Source organism: Gorilla gorilla, chromosome 11 (assembly GCF_029281585.2).
Source record: "Gorilla gorilla gorilla isolate KB3781 chromosome 11, NHGRI_mGorGor1-v2.1_pri, whole genome shotgun sequence".
NCBI lineage: Eukaryota > Metazoa > Chordata > Mammalia > Primates > Hominidae > Gorilla > Gorilla gorilla.
The window spans coordinates 83628414-83648992 of record NC_073235.2 but is presented as its reverse complement, the minus strand read 5'-3'; the positions used below and the strand labels follow the sequence as shown (position 1 = coordinate 83648992).

Below are 20579 nucleotides of genomic sequence, written 5' to 3'. Positions count from 1 at the left end.
GTCAATTTTTTCATAAATACAAGTTATACTTGTTTAAAGATGAATACTGGCGAGCATCTGCCTTTCAATATTTCCTCAGGTCCTCTATGAATCTATTCTGTATAGTGATCTTAGGACTGCACTTTCAGCATCAGCAAACAATACACTATTGAAGCGAGAGCCTGTATTTTTAGGGAGAGCCTATAATTGTTGATTTATGATTTTATATTTTTATTGATTTCTGTAAAAACAGCATCCTTCAAAATATAGATATTTAGGTCCTATTATATCTATAGATAATTTTCCATCAAAAGATAAAACAATCTACTGGAATATGGGGAATGTAAAAGAGCAGTCTAGCAAAAGTTTACATAAAGAATACTTAAAACTAGGTAAAAAGTATTTGCATATTTGGTGTGAACCTGAAAGAAATCAGAAGACGTCAAATTAATGATTATGTATTAGGTGGCTGGGAAATGGGTATTTTTATTTTAAAATCCCTGAATCTTTTAATTATTTTATTTTATTATTATTATACTTTAAGTTTTAGGGTACATGTGCACAATGTGCAGGTTAGTTACATATGTATACATGTGCCATGCTGGTGTGCTGCACCCATTAACTAGTCATTTAGCATTAGGTATATCTCCTAAAGCTATCCCTTCCCCCTCCCCCCACCCCACAACAGTCCCCAGAGTGTGATGTTCCCCTTCCTGTGTCCATGTGTTCTCATTGTTCAATTCCCACCTATGAGTGAGAATATGCGGTGTTTGGTTTTTTGTTCTTGTGATAGTTTACTGAGAATGATGATTTCCAATTTCATCCATGTCCCTACAAAGGACATGAACTCATCATTTTTTATGGCTGCATAGTATTCCATGGTGTATATGTGCCACATTTTCTTAATCCAGTCTATCATTGTTGGACATTTGGGTTGGTTCCAAGTCTTTGCTATTGTGAATAGTGCCGCTATAAACATACGTGTGCATGTGTCTTTATAGCAGCATGATTTATAGTCCTTTGGGTATATACCCAGTAATGGGATGGCTGGGTCAAATGGTATTTCTAGTTCTAGATCCCTGAGGAATCACCACACTGACTTCCACAATGGTTGAACTAGTTTACAGTCCCTCCAACAGTGTAAAAGTGTCCCTATTTCTCCACATCCTCTCCAGCACCTGTTGTTTCCTGACTTTTTAATGATTGCCATTCTAACTGGTATGAGATGGTATCTCATTGTGGTTTTGATTTGCATTTCTCTGATGGCCAGTGATGGTGAGCATTTTTTCATGTGTTTTTTGGCTGCATAAATGTCTTCTTTTGAGAAGTGTCTGTTCATGTCCTTCGCCCACTTTTTGATGGAGTTGTTTGTTTTTTTCTTGTAAATTTGTTTGAGTTCATTGTAGATTCTGGATGTTAGCCCTTTGTCAGATGAGTAGGTTGTGAAAATTTTCTCCCATTTTGTAGGTTGCCTGTTCACTCTGATGGTAGTTTCTTTTGCTGTGCAGAAGCTCTTTAGTTTAATTAGATCCCATTTGTCAATTTTGGCTTTTGTTGCCATTGCTTTTGGTGTTTTAGACATGAAGTCCTTGCCCATGCCTATGTCCTGAATGGTAATGCCTAGGTTTTCTTCTAGGGTTTTTTTGGTTTTAGGTCTAATGTTTAAGTCTTTAATCCATTTTGAAGCAAAGTCTCAGGATACAAAATCAATGTACAAAAATCACAAGCATTCTTATACACCAATAACAGACAAACAGAGAGCCAAATCATGAGTGAACTCCCATTCACAATTGCTTCAAAGAGAATAAAATACCTAGGAATCCAACTTACAAGGAATGTGAAGGACCTCTTCAAGGAGAACTACAAACCACTGCTCAGTGAAATAAAAGAGGATACAAACAAATGGAAGAGCATTCCATGCTCATGGGTAGGAAGAATCAATATCGTGAAAATGGCCATACTGCCCAAGGTAATTTATAGATTCAATGCCATCCCCATCAAGCTACCAATGACTTTCTTCACAGAATTGGAAAAAACTACTTTAAAGTTCATACGGCACCAAAAAAGAGCCCGCATCGCCAAGTCAATCCTAAGCCAAAAGAACAAAGCTGGAGGCATCACGCTACCTGACTTCAAACTATACTACAAGGCTACAGTAACCAAAACAGCATAGTACTGGTACCAAAACAGCATAGTACTGGTACCAAAACAGAGATATAGATCAATGGAACAGAACAGAGCCCTCAGAAATAACGCCGCATATCTACAACTATCTGATCTTTGACAAACCTGAGAAAAACAAGCAATGGGGAAAGGATTCCCTATTTAATAAATGGTGCTGGGAAAACTGGCTAGCCATATGTAGAAAGCTGATACTGGATCCCTTCCTTACACCTTATCTTTTAATAATTTTAATGCTAAATGTTTGTAATGGTCCCTTAATGTTTATTATGCCAGATATAAACAGAACTACAACTCTGCTCATTAGAATATAGCTTAGGGCATGTCCTGGCTACAGTAAAATTTCTTAAACTATAATTAAAGACCTCAGCCTAGTTAGTGAGTGGAACAAAAGCATGACTTTCTATAAAGGCTTTTTTACAATTAAAAGTTGAGGGACTAACTACCGGGATGTGTTTAAGTAGCAAGATGGTGGTATGTCAAAGCATTTATCATTCATCAATAAAAATGTGCTCAGGCTAAATGCTTTTAAATATGCGTGACTAAGTTCCCAATGTACTCTGTGGTCATTTACTTGCTGTGCAGCGGCCTACCTGATTGCCTGTTATCTGATCAGGAGCTCAGAACTTAATGTGGTATAGCAAAGAAAGTTCAGGCCCAAAACATCAACTCTGAATATTGAATAATATTTCATGGTATCAGAAAGAGGAATAAAAAGGGCTCTAAATGAGAAGAAGAATGAATAAATCTGTTGCCTTTTTATTGAGGAGGGAATAGGCACATCATCCTGGCTAGAATCAAATTTCTATATACCAGCTGATCTTCCTGTACAGTGATGCTTTTCCTCCTTAAAAGTAGATTCCACATCACATTATGTGCCACGAAAGTCAGTTCTGACATATACAGTGCAATGGTATCTGGGCTATGGGGAGGAAGGAAGGGATGGGATGAACCCACCTACTTTTAATAAGCAAATGACCTACAGTTTTTAGGTGGAAACAAAAATGCTCAAACACAGAGAATCTTCCTTCCCAACTGTTGGCAAGTTCAAAATCAGATTTGACTTTCCTCTATATTTAGGTGTTATTTGCAAAGACAGTGGAGTTTCCAGAGGTGGTCTTGCCTCATGCGTCTTATAGTGAGTAGGAGCATAAAAGTATAAACAGCAAATGTACAAGGCAGAGTTAAGCAATGGAGCACAAAAGAGATTACTCAGGAAATGTAAAAGGAAGTGGGATGCCTGGCAGAGAGGATTGAGAGGAGTTTTATGGAGGACATAGAATTTGAGGTAGCGGCCGGGCGCGGTGGCTCACGCCTGTAATCCCAGCACTTTGAGAGGCCAAGGCGGGCATATCACAAGGTCAGGAGATTGAGACCATCCTGGCTAACACGGTGAAACCCCATCTCTACTGAAAATACAAAAAAAATTAGCCGGGCGTGGTGGCGGGTGCCTGTAGTCCCACCTACTCAGGAGGATGAGGCAGGAGAATGGCGTGAACCTGGGAGGAGGCAGAGCTTGCAGTGAGCCGAGATCATGCCACTGGACTCCAGCCTGGGTGACAGAGCGAGACTCCGTCTCAAAAAAAAAAAAAAAAGAATTTGAGGTAGATTGTGATAGTAGGTTAAGTTTTCAATAAACTGGATGTAAATAAGGCTTTCCTGGGGATAAGAACTATAAGAACAAAGGCAAAGAGGCAAGACCATGGAAGTCATGATAGGAGAAAGGTGGAGCATGGAACATAAAGCCTCTACAGGGAGTAAGAGACACGTACTACAATACCTAGGGAGTAAATGTCAGACCAGAGCTGAATTGAGCAAATTGATGATTTGTTTGACCTGCTCAGTATTTAGTTTCCTAACTATAATAAGAAGGAGAGAATGAGCAAGAGAAAGAAAGTGGGTGTTTAACAACCAGTATTTAAATATTGGGAGATTACACATACAACTCTAAATGTTTGGCTTCTCTTGAAAAATCTAAAATTCTGATAGCAATGCTGGGTTTGCATCCCCACACGTCAGTAATCAATGAATTTGAGCAGAAGTAGACCCCTGCAGGTCAGGGCAGGTACTGTGTTGAAGGCCACAGTCCCTAACACTTCCTGTTACCTCTGCAAATGTCCGTTGCCTTCTATTTTTATGACTAGGCTGAGTTTTTGGTGTTGTTTTGGAATAAAGATAAACATTTTTCATAAATCTCGCTTCAACAATTCTTAGGTAACTGATTTCAGCAGGTATTTCAGCTTTCTAACCTCCACCGTAAAGGAAAATCAGAAGATATTGAACACCAGCTGGAAGCATTTGTTCTTCATCTGGTAGCTAATGACAAAGCTTTGAAATATTTTGAGGATTTAAGTAACTGATTTAAGACAAGTTTTAAGAAGCATAATCTGAAAAATAGATTTCAAACAAGAATTTTAGTTTCAATTTGCCATTTAGCCAATTACTTCTGCACCTTGTCACATAAGTATGCCTTAGCAAGAATGTCACTAAATCACCCCAGTCCTCTGTTTACTTAATAGATAAGAAAAAGAGGTGAGCAATTTGTAATAAATGACCTCTAACTCTGAGAACTTTCTAGGTCTGACAATTTCTGACCATCTCTATATGTGGATTCTGCAATAGGTATTGTGTTCATGTCACATTCTTTTTTTACACTCCTTTAAATTGCGTGTTTGGAATGAGTAAAAGAGTCTCAACTGCCTTCACAGAAGAACTTGATTTCTGTTAATCTCCCCCAGTGCTAGGTTTCAGAATGACTGCTAAAAATGGAGCCATCAGGTGAAGACAATTTTCCAAGGCTGCTCATTATGTATGAGTCTAGAGGTTGCCTCCTAAGAACAAGATATACTTTTGAAAAATTTCTAACTAGCCAAGAGAATCACAAAGGGTCCCTTTCAGCTGCTTCTTGTACACAGTATAGTTTAAGCCCTTGGCCTTCTCCTTAGTTCCTCAACAGAAGCCAGCATCAACCTGGATTTTGCTATGTTTGTCAGAATTTTCTTATTCAAGCAAGAGCCAGGGGCATAAAGTTTCTCCAAAACAGAACCCCAAAGTCCCTCAAATTAGGATATATAATCTGTTTTTGTGGTTCAGTTATAGTTATTGACCAAAACCTTGTTAAAGAGAGGACAGCACAGGTTGCAGGGCCTGGTCTCTAGCTCCTTTACACATGGTTAGATTCAGCTTGAACAGATTTACACAAAAAATAAAATCATCAGAACTTGTTTTCCCAGGGATACATTGATTGCTGTTTTGAACTTAATTCTTATTCTCTTAGTATACTGAAAAGTGGCTTGTGGTAAGAAAAAAATGGATATTTGTCAACAATATTTTTATAATTTTAAAGTTGAGGAGTTGAAAATATATTTTGAAATATTTAACCTAAACAAGTTAAATTTTGACTAATTTTAGAATATACGTTCGTAGGACAAAGCTCTATTCTCTTTGGCTCCCACCACAAAAATGTTCACAATCCACAATGTTCCAAAACAAAACCATTCAATATCAGACTCAGAAATCTGCTCTGCTGGCTGGATCTGACTGCTAAAACAGAAACATCTTCAATACATAAAACATTTTATTGATTTGAGATGGGCAAGAACCCCTTACAGATATTACAAAGCATGCCAAATTGATTTCAGGTAATTAAGATCATAGTAAGAAGTACATACAGAATATCAATATTTTACAAGAAGGAGGCATATTATTTCTGACAAATTTATGACATGTACTTTTAACAAGTTCTAATATTTCTTCCTTGAATAAAATGTTCACAGTGAAATTGGATAATAAGAATTATACTCTGGGTCACAAAGTACTTGTGAGATTTTTTGGAGTAGCATCTAAAAATATTAATGCTACTAAATACTCCCTTCCAGGTTACAGACCTCTAAATTTAATACACTAATCAAACAAAGCTGTTTGGAGGCACCCTGATTTCTCTTGCTTCTGTGGCTTATTATACTCATTATCTCACTTCACTCAGGTTTTGGATGACTTGTTTCTATTCTAGGTAATGCCTGTATAAGAATGGTTTAATCATACTAATAACGGTTGGCTTGATTCTCCCATCCTATTCCCATGTAACTTCCCTAAAGTCAAAAATCCCTTTCAAAGTGCCTTAACCTTGAGAATTCATGTGTTGCCCATATGGGAATATTTGTACATCTTTAAGATGATTGCTTCTTTGTTGCTATTATTATCTTCTTCTCAAAACAAATATAATGAACAGTGCATGTCATGCCCATATTTTTCAGAGAAGGAATCTCCAGAAAGTACTTAATGGTCCAACTGGAAAATGTAACAATACAGTGTTTCCTGGTTTTTCAATTTACTACAGGTGAGTAATCTCTGAAACACCCAAGACAGTGAACAGATTGAATCAGTTTTAACAATTTGAATCTTGAATGATTTCCAGCGTGCTTGTATCCAAGCTGTTTTTGCCTTTCTTTAACTAATACTTCAAATAAAGATTAAATACTTTTTCTTTGAAAGTGAGCTGAAACTACTGGAAAATTGTGTGCTTTAGAAAACTACATTCATTATAAAATGACTGGGCATTGTAATTACACTGATATTTTAATTGGTGTTGCCATAAATTTGGGGGTAGGGATTTTCTCTTTAAATTCTTCTTTGGTATGCTGATATTCTCTAAAAAAGACATAATTCCAATCAATTCAGACATTTCAACATTACCGGAACATTTAATTATATAAGTATTATAATGGGGCTTTGGAAAAAAGTTGCAGACTTTCAACACTGGATATACTGAGGTATTTTCCAATCTTCCAAATAGGCCTTAGAATTCTAGTTTGGAATAAAGTCCTCCACCAGCACGTTACAACTACTCTAAATTTAGCACCGACCACTATATTAAGCTGAATTTGCCATCAACTGAAATAAAGGCAGAAAAAGTAAAAATATATATGGTTTTGAAAGATGGTGTATGTTCTAATAAATTATATTGCATCTAATGAAAGCAATCAAAATACAAAGTTTGAACAACTGGGATGAAATTTCTAAAATTTGATTTCAGTATATCTGAATTTTTTTTTTTTTTTTTTTTGAGATGGAGTCTCGTTGTGTTGCCCAGGCTGGAGTGCAGTAGCGTGATCTCGGCTCATGCAAGCTCTGCCTCCCGGGTTCACGCGATTCTCCTGCCTCAGTCTCCAGAGTAGCTGGGACTACAGGCACCCTCCAGCAAGCCCGGCTAATTTTTTTGTATTTTTAGTAGAGACGGGGTTTCACCGTGTTGGCCAGGATGGTCTTGATCTCCTGACCTCATGATCCACCTGCCTCAGCCTCCCAAAGTGCTGGGATTACAGGTGTGAGCCACCGCGCCTGGCCTGAAAAAATTTTTTTTAAAGTACATTTAGATGTCTTAAAAATTTGCTTTGGATTCCCATTGTTAATGAACACAGCCAAAATCACCTTTTACTTCTTTAAAAACAGCAAATGCTAAGGAGAAAGATTACTGATTCTGAACATAAAGGAAGAACACATTAGCAATCATGCCTGGTAGATTCATCACAGAATATGAAAAAAAAATGAACTTTTTATGATCATCTTATGTCAAGGAAAACCTTTCACTTGAGCCATCTCATTCTACCACATGCATAGAAAACGCTTAATGTCATAATCACAAGGGTCACTGAACACTGAAACCACATCAGGAGGTAAAATGAGCACAGACTTTGTAAGCTTTGTAAGCTGATAAGTCCTGGCTAAACTTACATCGATTCTTGAAGAATACGAGCTATTTGGGGAAAGGACAGGGCACAGCATAAAGAAATTTATCCTGGCAGCTGTTTTGAAATTTTAACATTTGAAAAAAATATCAAAATTGGCACCTGTGTTGTACAAAATGCATAGCTACTTAAGAAAATCTTTTTTTTTTTTTGTAAAAACTTGTTTCCCCAGTTGCACTGTTTGAAAATGAATCATGTAACCAGAAGGTTGTTCAGGATTATGAAACTTAATGCATTTTATCACAAGCAAATATAAACATTTTCAAGGAAAGCACAGGCAAGAGACATGAAAGACCATATGTTTTCAATGCACTCCATGTCAAAACAATACCAGTCTCCAGAAAATAACTGCTAGTCATATTGAATTATTTTGCCTGATATCTTCCAAAAGTTACTTGGAAGAAATTACAGTGCACTCCATGTACCATGTAATGGATAAAAATAGATTTCCCCAGACCAAACATATTACGTTCATGAATTATTTTATTGGCCATAATGCTTTATAGGATTTCCCAGTTTTATTGCTCATGGGTTAGTGGCAAAGTTAAAAAGAAGATAAGAGAAATACAGGCTTAATTTTCTGGAAAATATTTCTCAACAAGCTATGTAAACTCCTTTTATTACATGAATAGTCTTACTATACAAAAATAGGCGGGGCATGTTCTCTTCCCAGAGACTGAGATATTTTTTTTCTTCTGGTGAAGCCTGTAACCATGCACAGGTTCACACTGCTCCTGCCATGCTCCACTTTGTAGCTCAAACACACACATGCTCCGAAAAAGAGAAAACAGCAGCAAATCCACTTGAAAAAGGAGAGGCTGAAATAACACTTCTCTAAGGAGCCTTCTGGCTTTAACATTTCACTAGCCTCCCTTTTTGACCCATGTCAAAATACCGCTCAGGTGATTAGATGGGGCACTGCAAAGGATTTGTTCGACATATAATCCTTTTCACACTGCTCTTAGAAATGACCTCTTGCATTGCCAAACCACTTTCTAAATAATTATATCAAAAACGTGGTAAATAAATCCTCAAAAAAAAATCTTCAATATCGAAGAGTTAAATCATGCCTTAGAAACAGTCTTTCACACTGAAGGGAGAGGCAGGGCAGGGAGAGCGAAATGGAAGGATCCTTCCCTAGTGATGCTGGTAGGATTCTTTGTCCCTTTCACGATATCCTTCCTAATCTTTTTCTGTGTTTTGGGCCCACAGTTTACTTCCAATAATCCTTCTATTTTTGAAGGCCTAATGTGTACCAGACCCTTTGCTAGATATTTACTATCCCTTAGCTCATTTAATCTTTTCAGCAACCTAATGCACATCTTGACACTTAGTACAAGCTAGATAACTTGCAGGGCTTAATACGACATGAAAATTTGGAGCGTGTCGTCCTAAAGGCAAGTAAAATTGTCATGACAGATTATAATATATAAAGCACTTACTTTTCTTTCGCAGCCTCCCTCTCAGGACCTTCTTCATTTGCTAATTAATGCTGTGCTCCTTGAGCACGGGAACACTCACCAGACTAGTGAAGAGGCTCACAGATGCTCACAGGTGTCCCCAGTCTCGCCCTGTGTTGCGTGCACTCACCTGAACACGTGCAGCTCATCAGGTGCTAGATTGCCCCTCTTGCTGACTACCCAATCAATGCATCATGCCCCAGCTCTGGGGGTAGGGGCATTGGGCCAGGCATCTTACCTTCCTACTAGCCCAACTCCAACCTGAGGCAGATGGGACACACTAGGAAGGTACCTGGATCACAAGTGGATAAAATGTTCATTCCCACCTGTGCAATGTACAATGACACCACTCCAAGACACTGCGGGGCATGCAAGACCCTCCCCATGTCTTCACCCTGGCCCTTGACAAGGGAGAAGGGCCCCAACAGGCACCACGGGGTGAGGGAGGCCAGTCAGGGCCCAGGGTGCAGAGGAGAGGGGAGATGGCAGCCAGAAACCCATCTGGGGTGGTGGGGAAGCCCCCAGCACTTGCTCCATTGTTATTTCTGACTTCAATTACAAATCACCAAATGAAAGATATAATTACTAAGAATTTAGAATGGTGACTATAGAGCCTTAAACTAAGTTCAGGACATTTCTGAGGGGGCATGGAGCTTTGTATGACTGCACTGGTCACATGCCAATGAAGCCAGTTTTGCTAACAAAGAGAAGACATCTAATAAATATTAGTTCCTTTCTCTTCCTCAACTATTCTCTCTAATAGCCTGTAGGGCCCCCACCCACCCAATTGAAAGCATGAGGTTTCTTTGACAAAAACATGGTAGATATATTTCCACCAAGAGAAAAAAGAATCATTATTTTCTATTTAGTCCTTTCTCACAAATGATGAAACTGACTCGGAGAAAGATTAAGTAACATGGTAAAATATCCATCTGGTATGTACGTGGTAGACCTGAGTCTGAAACCGGAGTCCTTGGCCTTTCTGTTATGTGCAGCTGTTGGGTAGTAGGAGTGGCAAATGCATGATGAACACTTCCTAATAAATGTGTTGATATCTGATAATGTTTTTACCTACTTTTACCACTGACTTTTAGGAAAAAAAAACCCAAAACATCTTGACACTTTAAGCAGATGTTTATGACATGTCCAACTTGTATGTTACAGTTTTAATGTGAATGCATCCTTTTTTGAGAAAAATAAATCTCCTCCTCATAGATGGCCATCACTAACTTGTTAATTGTTCATGTACAGTACAATGTATAGATAATGTTTCACTGACTCATGCTTTAGAAATAAAGGGTACCTAGTTTTTGTAAACTTATTTTTGTAATAGTCTTATAAGCTTAACCTTGCACTAGTCTTGAAATGCACACACATGCCGTTATATAAGCCTATATATTTTAAATAAATTTCCATTTTCTTCTTTAATACTAATCAAAACAATATATTATCAAAAAATTGGAATATAACGAAAAGATAATAAATACCTCACCACTCTCACACAACCACACTTAATTTTGGTGTATTTTTTTCTAGTATTGTATGATAAAAATATGCAGTTATAGTCTAACACTTTGTTTTAAATGAAAGGAAAATCTAAAACCAACAAGTAAAGTCCACACATATGATTTTATTATTTTGCCAAAGGCACAGACGTGGACTAGAAAGTTTTAAAATATCTCTTCTATATTGAAACTAAAATTACAGCTTTTTATTTTGAAAAATGCTAAAAAGAAAAAGTAAAAATCTCCCAGGACTCACCTATGAAGTAAAATTTTCTTCTACTCCACTCACTCAATTATCTATGCTAGACTTAACTATTTTTAAAGTTTGTATAATCTTTAAAAATAGTTAAGTCTAGCATAAAGAATTAGATATAAAGGTATATATCTTGCTCAAAAATTTTCTCAAATTCATGCTAGATATATGTAGACACACACAAATATGCACATTATTATATAATAGGAATCATACTATACATATTGATGTGTAACTGTATTTGTATACTCAATAGCTTGTAACCTCCATCTGGTACTAAAATGGTATATCATATTTTGACCTTATATATTTACTAATGTCTATAAAAGCAATTAAAGCCTACAGGGTAAGATATTTTCAGGTCAGAAAATAACATTTTTAACACTGATATATCTAGAAGTCTGTTAGACATGAAGATCGTTTTTTTTCTGTTTTTTTGAGACAGGGTTTCACTGTGTTACCCAGGCTGGAGTGCAGTGGCGCAATCACAGCTCACCGGAGCCTCGACCTCCTGGGCCCAAGCAATCTACCCACCTTGGCCTCCCAAAGTGCTGGGATTAACAGATGTGAGCCACCACGCCCAGCAAGATACTTTATTGACCCATTATCAATGGGGCATCCTTTCAAAGCAAAAATACTTCGTTCTACCTCCTAACCTCTCTAGACCTTCATTTGTGCCTTTCTGGTAGAACTTACTGCAGTCTGTTTATATTAGTTAAGAATCCAAGTCAATCCTCTCAACTAAATTACAAAATTTTGAGGAAAAGAACAATATATCTTGTTTCTCCTATAGTCTTTAGAAAATAGTGTCTTGCACAAGATATTTCCTTAGTTAATGTTTATTGCTTAAACAAATACATAAATCAGTAACTCAATTTACTTTGAGTTGCTTCACTAACAGTAGTATTAGGTTTGCACTAATCAAACTCTTAATGTAATTTTTCTTTGTGATGCACATTTGAGATGACAGGCCAGGTTCAGTGTGTGAGCACTGCCAAAACAATGAATGCACCCATGTAACAACTAAGCCTGAAGTTGTGGTCTCATATGCTGGTAATTAGCAGGGAAATTTCATTATCATTGTAGCCTTTTAAAATACCCCTCACACTTGACCATTTTTAATCTACTTGAAGAGATCATGACAGTGATAAGCTTCTAAAAACTTCAACCTTTTTAGTCCCTGTAAGTAGAGACTAAAACCTTATATTAATAAAAAAAAATCCTTCTGTAAGATTGTGAACTCAGAGTTTTATCAAATTGCACACATATGCTTTAATTTCTTAGTAAACACATACGCTATGTCTTTGTGTTTGTTTTTCTATTCTTATATATGCTCAAACTTATAAATAGTATTTTTCCTTGTTTCGAGTCCCAATTTCTTCTAGATTTTGATTATGTAAATTTTCAAATGTACCTAAAAAGAGTAGTATAATAAACTTACCCCCCAAACTTCAATAATAATTTAATAAATGTTTAGAGTCCTAAAAGTCAGATAATTTGTTTCCTAGAAAATTTTATGAGATTTCTTGTCAGCCTCCCTTTCAAACTCTAGACAGAGTTCTGCACAAAAGTAAACAGGAGAAGAGTCACCTCAAAACAAATAAGCTTCAGGAAGCGAAAACCAGAACCACATGGGCACCCTGAACTGCATCTTTCAAGGAGAGACTGGCCTTATACTTAGGCACCTTGTTTGCAATATAAAGCAGTGGAATGAAGAGTTAAGAAAAGAGAAGGTTGCACGTGATCAATATGTCCTAAATGCTAGCAAAACTTTATGCACCTGGAACTGCACTGCATCCTGTAGACTACACAGAGGTGGGATGAGGCACGATCCTTGCCATCAAGGAGCTCACACATTTGTAGGAAATGAGAAATTACCTAATTACCAGGAGAAATGTGTACATTTAATTTGAAAAGCCAGAAAGATATCATTATGGTGGTGTTGAATCATTTATTTACCACCTATGTACTTTATTTTTTCTTTCAAAGCAATAATTCCTTTTTACTTTACATTACTAAGAGACATATTAATGATAATAAACATTTAGTAGTTTGGTAGAAAATTCCCACTTTCCTGCCTTTAATTATCAACAAACCATATTGTTAAAAAAGTTTTCATGCAATACATATGTTACCAATGATCTTTTGTTTCTCTTGTAGCCCATGAGCAACTTTGGCCAGCTAAGTGAAAAGGCACGTAACTTCTTTTTAGTTGACTTATCCACAGCAAAGTTTTATAGAAACTCTTCCTCAGCTTATCCTTTCAGTATGACAATTTACTCTGACCTCAGGCTGACTGCTGGGAGAGAAGGGGGTAAAGTAAAATGAAGTGGAATTATGAAACTTATTCCAAATCATCACTCGCATTACATAGTGTCATCCAAGGGCCAGGAGCATAGGGATTCCCTGGGAGAATGCTTGTTAGAAATGCAGGCTCAAAGGCCTTAGCCAGCTCTCCTGGAGAAGAATCTACATTTTAATAAGATCCCCAGCTGATTTCGTATGCCCACTAAAGTTTGAGAACAACTATTCTAAATTGTATTTGATCTCTATGCAGAGCCTGTGACATCATTGCATGATTTTACCGTTGCTTAGGATTAGAGAAACAGGTTTCACTTGCCTTTTCTAAATGATATATACACTCATGGATAAATTTGATTTAATAATCTTTTACATAGAAATCTTAGGTTTAAAGCCTTTTTAGCTGCTCTCTATAAAAATTAATACTTGATGATAAGACCTTTGATTTTTAGAAAACGATTAGAATTCTCAGCTAGAAAAGAAAGTCATTTCACATTTCCATAATAGTCAACAGATTTCTCTATCTCTCTATGTAATACTCAGCAAGAGAAAGTAAAGAAAGATTAAACACTAAAACCAAAAATATTACATAGAATAAATAGAATTCTTGCCATTAGCATACCCTAACCCAAGCCATTTTGAAAACACATACACACATAATTTCATAGCATATTCCACACCCATTTTCTGCAGAGCAAATGTGGATTTAGTCTTTAAAACCTTCTGTTTTCTGAATAACTGCAAAATGTTTTTTTTCCCCTTGATTTTTTGGGGGGTTTCTTGTTTGTTTGTTTTGTTTCTTTGTTTGTTTGCTTTGAGACAGGGTCTTGCTCTGTCACCCAGGCTGGAGTACAGTGGCACAATCATGGCTCACTGCAGCCTCAACCTCCCAGGCCCAAGTGATTTTCCCACCTCAGCTTCTCTATTAGTTTGGACCACAGATGTGTACCACCACACCAGGCCAATTTTTTTTTTTTACATTTTGTAGAGGCTGGGTTTCACTATATTTTCCAGGCCAGTCTCAAATTCCTGGGCACAATCAATCCTCCTGCCTCAGCCTCCCAAAGTTTGCAATATACTTTTAATTGGAGAAAACTGAGAAGGCTAAAGTGCTTTTCATTTTATTATATTCCCTTCTCACATTTTAGTGGAGCAAACTCTGGCTTTTAAAATTATCTCAAATGTGAATAAAATACTTCTTAGTTCACTATTTTTTTCTTGTTTATCTCTAAATGTATTTACACTTCAGCAATGATAGATACATCATATGGTCTCTTGTATCTGAGTTAATATATGTAAGTTACAACTAACTTTATCAGTCCACAAATATTCAACAAACCTCTCCAGATTTACCACTATTATTCAAAACACACATCTGATTTCAATAAACTAACAGGTCCTTAGATAAACTATAATTGAAGGGGTAGAAATGAGATGAACTGGTAGAACCAAAGGAGAATTTGGCTTTGATGGTAAGTGAAAGGATCCAGACATTAGTCGTGTGGTCAACTCTAGTGTGGTGATGTGGTTTGGCTGTGTCCCCACTCAAATCTTATCTTGAATTGTAGCTCCCATAATTCCCAAGCGTCGTGGGGGTGACCTGCTGAGAGGTAATTGAATCATGGGGGTCGGTCTTTCTCATGCTGCTCTCATGATAATGAATAAGTCTCATGAGATCTGATGGTTTTATAAAGGGCAGTTCCCCTGCACATGCTCTCTTGCCTGCCTCCATGTAAGATGTGACTTTGTTCTTCCTTTGCCTCCCACCATAATTGTGAGGCCTCCCTAGCCATGTGAAGCTCTGAGTCCATTAAAACTCTTTTTCTTTATAAATTGCCCAGTCTCAGGTATGTCTTTTTTAGCAGTGTAAGAACAGACTAATACAGTAAATTGTTACTGGTAGAGTGAGGTACTGCTATTAAGATACCTAAAAATGTGGAAGTGACTTTGGAACTAGGTAACAGACAGAGGTTGGAACAGTTTGGAGGGCTCAGAAGAAGATAGGAAAATGTGGGAAAGTTTGTATCTTCCTAGAGACTTGAAGGGCTCAGAAAATAGGAAGATGTGGGAAAGTTTGGAATTTCCTAGACCCTTGTTGAATGGCTTTGACCAAAATGCTGATAGTGATGTGGACAATTATGTCCAGACTGAGGTGGTCTCAGATGGAGATGAGGAACTCGTTGGGAACTGGAGTAAAGATAACTCTAGATATGCAAAGAGACTGGCAGCATTTTGCCCCTGCACTAGAGATCTGTAGAACTTTGAACTTGAGAGAGATAATTTAGGGCATCTGGCAAAAGAAATTTCTAAGCAGCAAAGGATTCAAGATGTGATTTGGGTGCTGTTGAAAGCATTCAGTGTTATATATTCAAATATATGGTTTGGAATTGGAACTTACATTTAAAAAGAAAGCAGAGCATAAAAGTTTGAAAAATTTGTAGGCTGACAATGCAATAGAAAAGAAAAACCCATTTTCTGAGGAGAAATTCAAGCCAGCTACAGAAATTTGCATAAGTAAGCAGGACCCAAATGTTAATTGCCAAGACAATGAGGAAAATGTCTCCAGGACATGTCAGAGGTCTTCACAGTACCTCCTCCTATCACAGGCCCACAGGCCTAGGAAGAAAAATGGTTTCATGGGCAGGGCCCAGGGCCCCCCTGCTGTGTGCAGCCTAGGGACATGGTGCCCTGTGTCCCAGCCATTCCAGCTGTGGCTAAAAGGGGCCAAGGTACCGCTGGGCCCATGGCTTTAGAAGGTGCAAGACCGAAGCCTTGGCAGCTTCCAAGTGGTGTTGAGCCTGCAGGTGCACAGAAGTCAAGAATTGAGGTTTGGGAACCTCTGCCTAGATTTCAGAGGATGCATGGAAATGTCTGGATGTCCAGGCAGAGGTGTGATACAGGGACAGAGCCCTCATGGAGAACCTCTGCTAGGGTAGTGGAGAAGGGAAATTTGGGGTTAGAGCCCCCACACAGAGTCCTCACTGGGGCACTGCCTAGTGAAGCTGTGAGAAGAAGGCTACCATCCTCCAGACCTCAGAATGGCAGATCCACTGACAGCTTGCACTGTGTGCCTGGAAAAGCCATAGTCACTCCTTGCCAGCCTGTGAAAGAAGCGGAGCTAGAGGGGGAGTTGTACCCTGTACAGCCACAGGGGCAGAGCTGACTAAGTCCTTGGGTGCCTACCTCTTGCATCAGTGTGACCTGGATATGAGACATGGAGTCAAAGAATATCATTTTGGAACTTTAAGTTGTAATGACTGCCCTGTTGGATTTCGGACTTGCATGGGGCCTGTAGCCCCTTTGTTTTGGCCAATTTCTCCCATTTGGAATGAGTATATTCACCCAGTGTGTGTACACCCATTGTATCAGGGAAGTAACTAACTTGCTTTTGATTCTACAGGCTCATAGGCAGAAGGGACTAGCCTTGTCTCAGATGAGACTTTGGACTGTGGACTTTTGAGTTAATGCTGAAATGTGTTAAGACTTTAGGGGACTGTCGAGAAGACACGGTTGTGTTTTGAAATGTGAGGACGTGAGATTTGGGAGGGGCCAGAGGCAAAATCACATGGTTTGGCTTTGTCCCCACCCAAATCTCATCTTGAATTGTAGCTCCCATAATTCCTATATGTCATGGGAGAGACCCTGTGGGAGGTAATTGGATCATAGAGGTGGGTCTTTCCCATGCTGTTCTCATGATAGTGAATAAGTCTCATGAGATCTGATGGCTTTATAAAGGAGAGTTCCCTACATACTCTCTCTTGCCTGCTGCCATGTGAGACATGAATTTGCTCCTCCTTTGCATTCCACCATGATTGTGAGGCCTCCCCAGTCATGTGGAGCTGTGAATCAATTAAACATCTTTCTGTTATAAACTACCCAGTCTTGGTTATGTCTTTATTAGTAGTGTGAGAACATACTAATACATGTGGGGAGTTGGAGGTGGAAGGGGGTAAAGAAAGTGAGACAACTCTTCCTCTTCTTCCTCCTCCTTCTCCTCTCCTCTCCCTCCTCCACCACCACATTCTACTTTCTTTTCTTCACAGTTCAAAGGACTTCTGTCCTCAGCAGTTGGGGAAAGCCAAGACACATCTTCTATAGACTATTCTCTACAATTAGCCACAGGCAGTTTGCTACTAACTGTCCCTAAACACAGATATCTGGCGGTCTCCACTGTAAACTAAATACATTCATGTTTTTAACACAACACAAAATCACGGATATGATCTTAGTAGTTAGGAAACCCCCCTTAAGTTTGTATTAGGACACGTACGTACCCAATACTGAACCATAAACATAAGACCAACTCAGCATCAAGCTTGCCCAGACCCAAGCTGCCTAAGAAAGGGATGACAGACCTAGGGCTGAGAAATGAAACTAACTTCATCACGGTTCCAGAGGATGTGGGTAGAAATCAAAATTAGACCCTCTAAAAAGGGTATGAAGAGGTCAACTCATGCTTGGCCCATTTTAACATCCATAAACTTTGGGATCCAAAGTAGTAGGCAGCAACAGGAGCTGCTGGCAGTGGCCATCCTGTAGATAGCCAGGTGGTAGCATCCTTTTGAAATATTTTCTTCCTTTATTAAATGATTTTACTCCCACATTCTACAAATATATGTATCTTCAATTCTACATTCCCTATATTTGGGAATTGGAACATAGGTATCTGAGGGTACAATAATAGTTTCTAATTATTTTTCCTCCTAAGAAATTCTTGGTATCTTCCTCTTTTTGCTTTCCCTATGCCCAAACCCTCTCAATTCTTAAACACTCTTCACCAATCTAAGGTTATTTTGACAGACTTGCATGCTGTAACAAGATGTTTCCTCCTCTTGTCAAACCCATGTGTTTTTCATCCTGAGCAATGGCATTTTAAAAAATTATGTTCTTCAACATTATTTGTAAGGTCAGTGTTTCACTTCCCTATTCTTTCTATGCCAGACTTCACAAATGCAGAAGGAGTTTTGTTGTTGTTTTTTAAATTCCACCTGTAAATCCAACCTTTTCAGTTTCTACCTTAGAATTAAAATTTATAAGAAATACATTCTAAATCATTTTCTCAGTGGTATCATTTCTTCTCAGTATATTCACAAAAGCATGAAGAAGTTGATGGGTTGTAAGAATCTTGGTACACCTCGTGACTTACCATGGAAACTATCCAGAACAGGTGGTCTCCAAATACCACCAGGATTTTTTCTCCAGAGCTGACATCAAAAATCACTATTATTCCATAGAATGTGAAAACCTTCTGTTTCATTAAAAGACCACAGTTTATATTTTGTGAGAAGAACCTTATCAAACTCCACAAGCACAGTTTCTTCAAATTTTTCTCTGTGGCATAATATCTACCTTCACTTGCCAAGATTTTAACTCTAATTTGTTTTCATCTGTCTCCTCAAGGTAGTTTATAATTTATTTATAAGGTATTTATAGTTTATTTTTTTTCTGTGTTATGTATGCTAGCATTTTGTCTAGGAGCTCTTCGTTCTTCTAAATAACCTGAAGCCAAACCAGACGTTCCTCAAGAGGTTTCTTAAAGTTTTGTTGTGTTTTCCTCTACCATGTAGTAGTAATATTTTATGCACACCTTTAGTGTATTTAAGAGCACTCTATATTTTTAAACCTACCTTCTCTCTCAAAAGACTATATATTCTCCCTAGAATACACTATTTATTTTCAAATACACCCATTCACTATCACCACCACTGCACCTAATACATTCATGACATCAACTAGTGATCCAACAAGTGTTTGTTGAATTACAAAATGGAAAAAAAAAACATTCTTTTGGTGGCCATAATTACAAGTGAATTATAATTCTTGTAGTAGAACACCAGTGAAAATTATTGAATGATTTGGGGTGGTGGGTGGTTCTTTGAACTCTGAATGTTCACTTCTTGGGTACAAAGGTTACTAATTTTCTGAGTGTTAGAAATTAACACTGATGTGCATCACCCAATGAGGCCAAACTCTTTCAGAAACCACAATAGTGTTGTAACAAAATCTAGCTTTTCCTGCCTTTATCTATATTTCCTATTGCTCCTTGCTTTTGGTATATCAGATTCCTAGAAACACTATTTTAAAGACTTATTTGGCTACTTTCCAATCTCTTGATCCTTCCTGTTAGAAATTTTTCATTTTTAATTGAAGATGTTAGATTCCAAAGAATAAAATGCATTTATGCCTTATATTTATATATCTTTACTTTTACCCAATCACAGTGAAACAGAAAATAAAACTAGAAATCCTTGTGTAATATTTTGGCAATTTGCTCTTGGTTTTCTTTTTTTTTTTTTTAGACAGGGTCTCACTCTGTCACCCAGGCTGGAGTGCGATGGTGTGATTATGGCTCACTGCAGTCTTGACTTCCCAGACTGAAGTGGTCCTTCCACCTCAGCCTCCTGAGAGGCTGGGACTACAGGTATGCACCACCAAGCCTGACTAATTTTTTTTTTTGCATTTTTTTTGTAGAGTTGGGGTTTCACACTATTGCTCAGGCTGATTGCCAACTCCTGGGCTCAAGGGATCCACCCACCTCAGCCCTCCACAGTGCTGGCTGGTATTAGAGGTGTAAGCTGCCACGCCTGGCCCAGTTTTCAAATATTTTTAAAACCCCTTTTACAATTGTATAACAACAACAGGAAAAAAAAAAAACAACAGATTCTGAAATAGATCAGAGAAACAGAGAGTAAACTCTAATAATTAGAATTAGAGATCAAATTCCAAGGAAATTACAACTCAGCAAATACTAATTATCACCAACATACTGTTCATTGAAACTACTCTTTGGTCTATTAATCTTTATAAAAATTATTCATCTTGAAACCTCCAGGACCTAGCATTGGGTCTAGCATCTAATAAGTAAGTTTAGTGAATCTATAGACAATATTGAATCACGTACCAAGGAGAGTTAATGATAGAAATAGAGAACACTGATTTATTCTTAAGAAATTTCAGTTTAACAAAGCTGCAACATATAACAAATGTAATATGAATGTTAGAGCATATATATTTATAAGATTGGATACAGAGCTAAATTAGTTTCTTCATTTATAAAGCACATAAAACTTTTTTTTTTTTTTTTTTTAGATGGAGTCTTGCTCTTTCACCCAGGCTGCAGTGCAGTGGAGCAATCTCGGCTCACTGCAACCTC

General features: G+C 37.8%; 1 long non-coding RNA gene across 1 annotated transcript in view; it reads right to left on the bottom strand.

Annotated features, from left to right (window-relative positions):
- Window positions 1-20579, bottom strand: part of LOC109025902 (uncharacterized) — a 126151-nt gene that overhangs the window by 55327 nt on the left and 50245 nt on the right. The window lies entirely within an intron of this gene.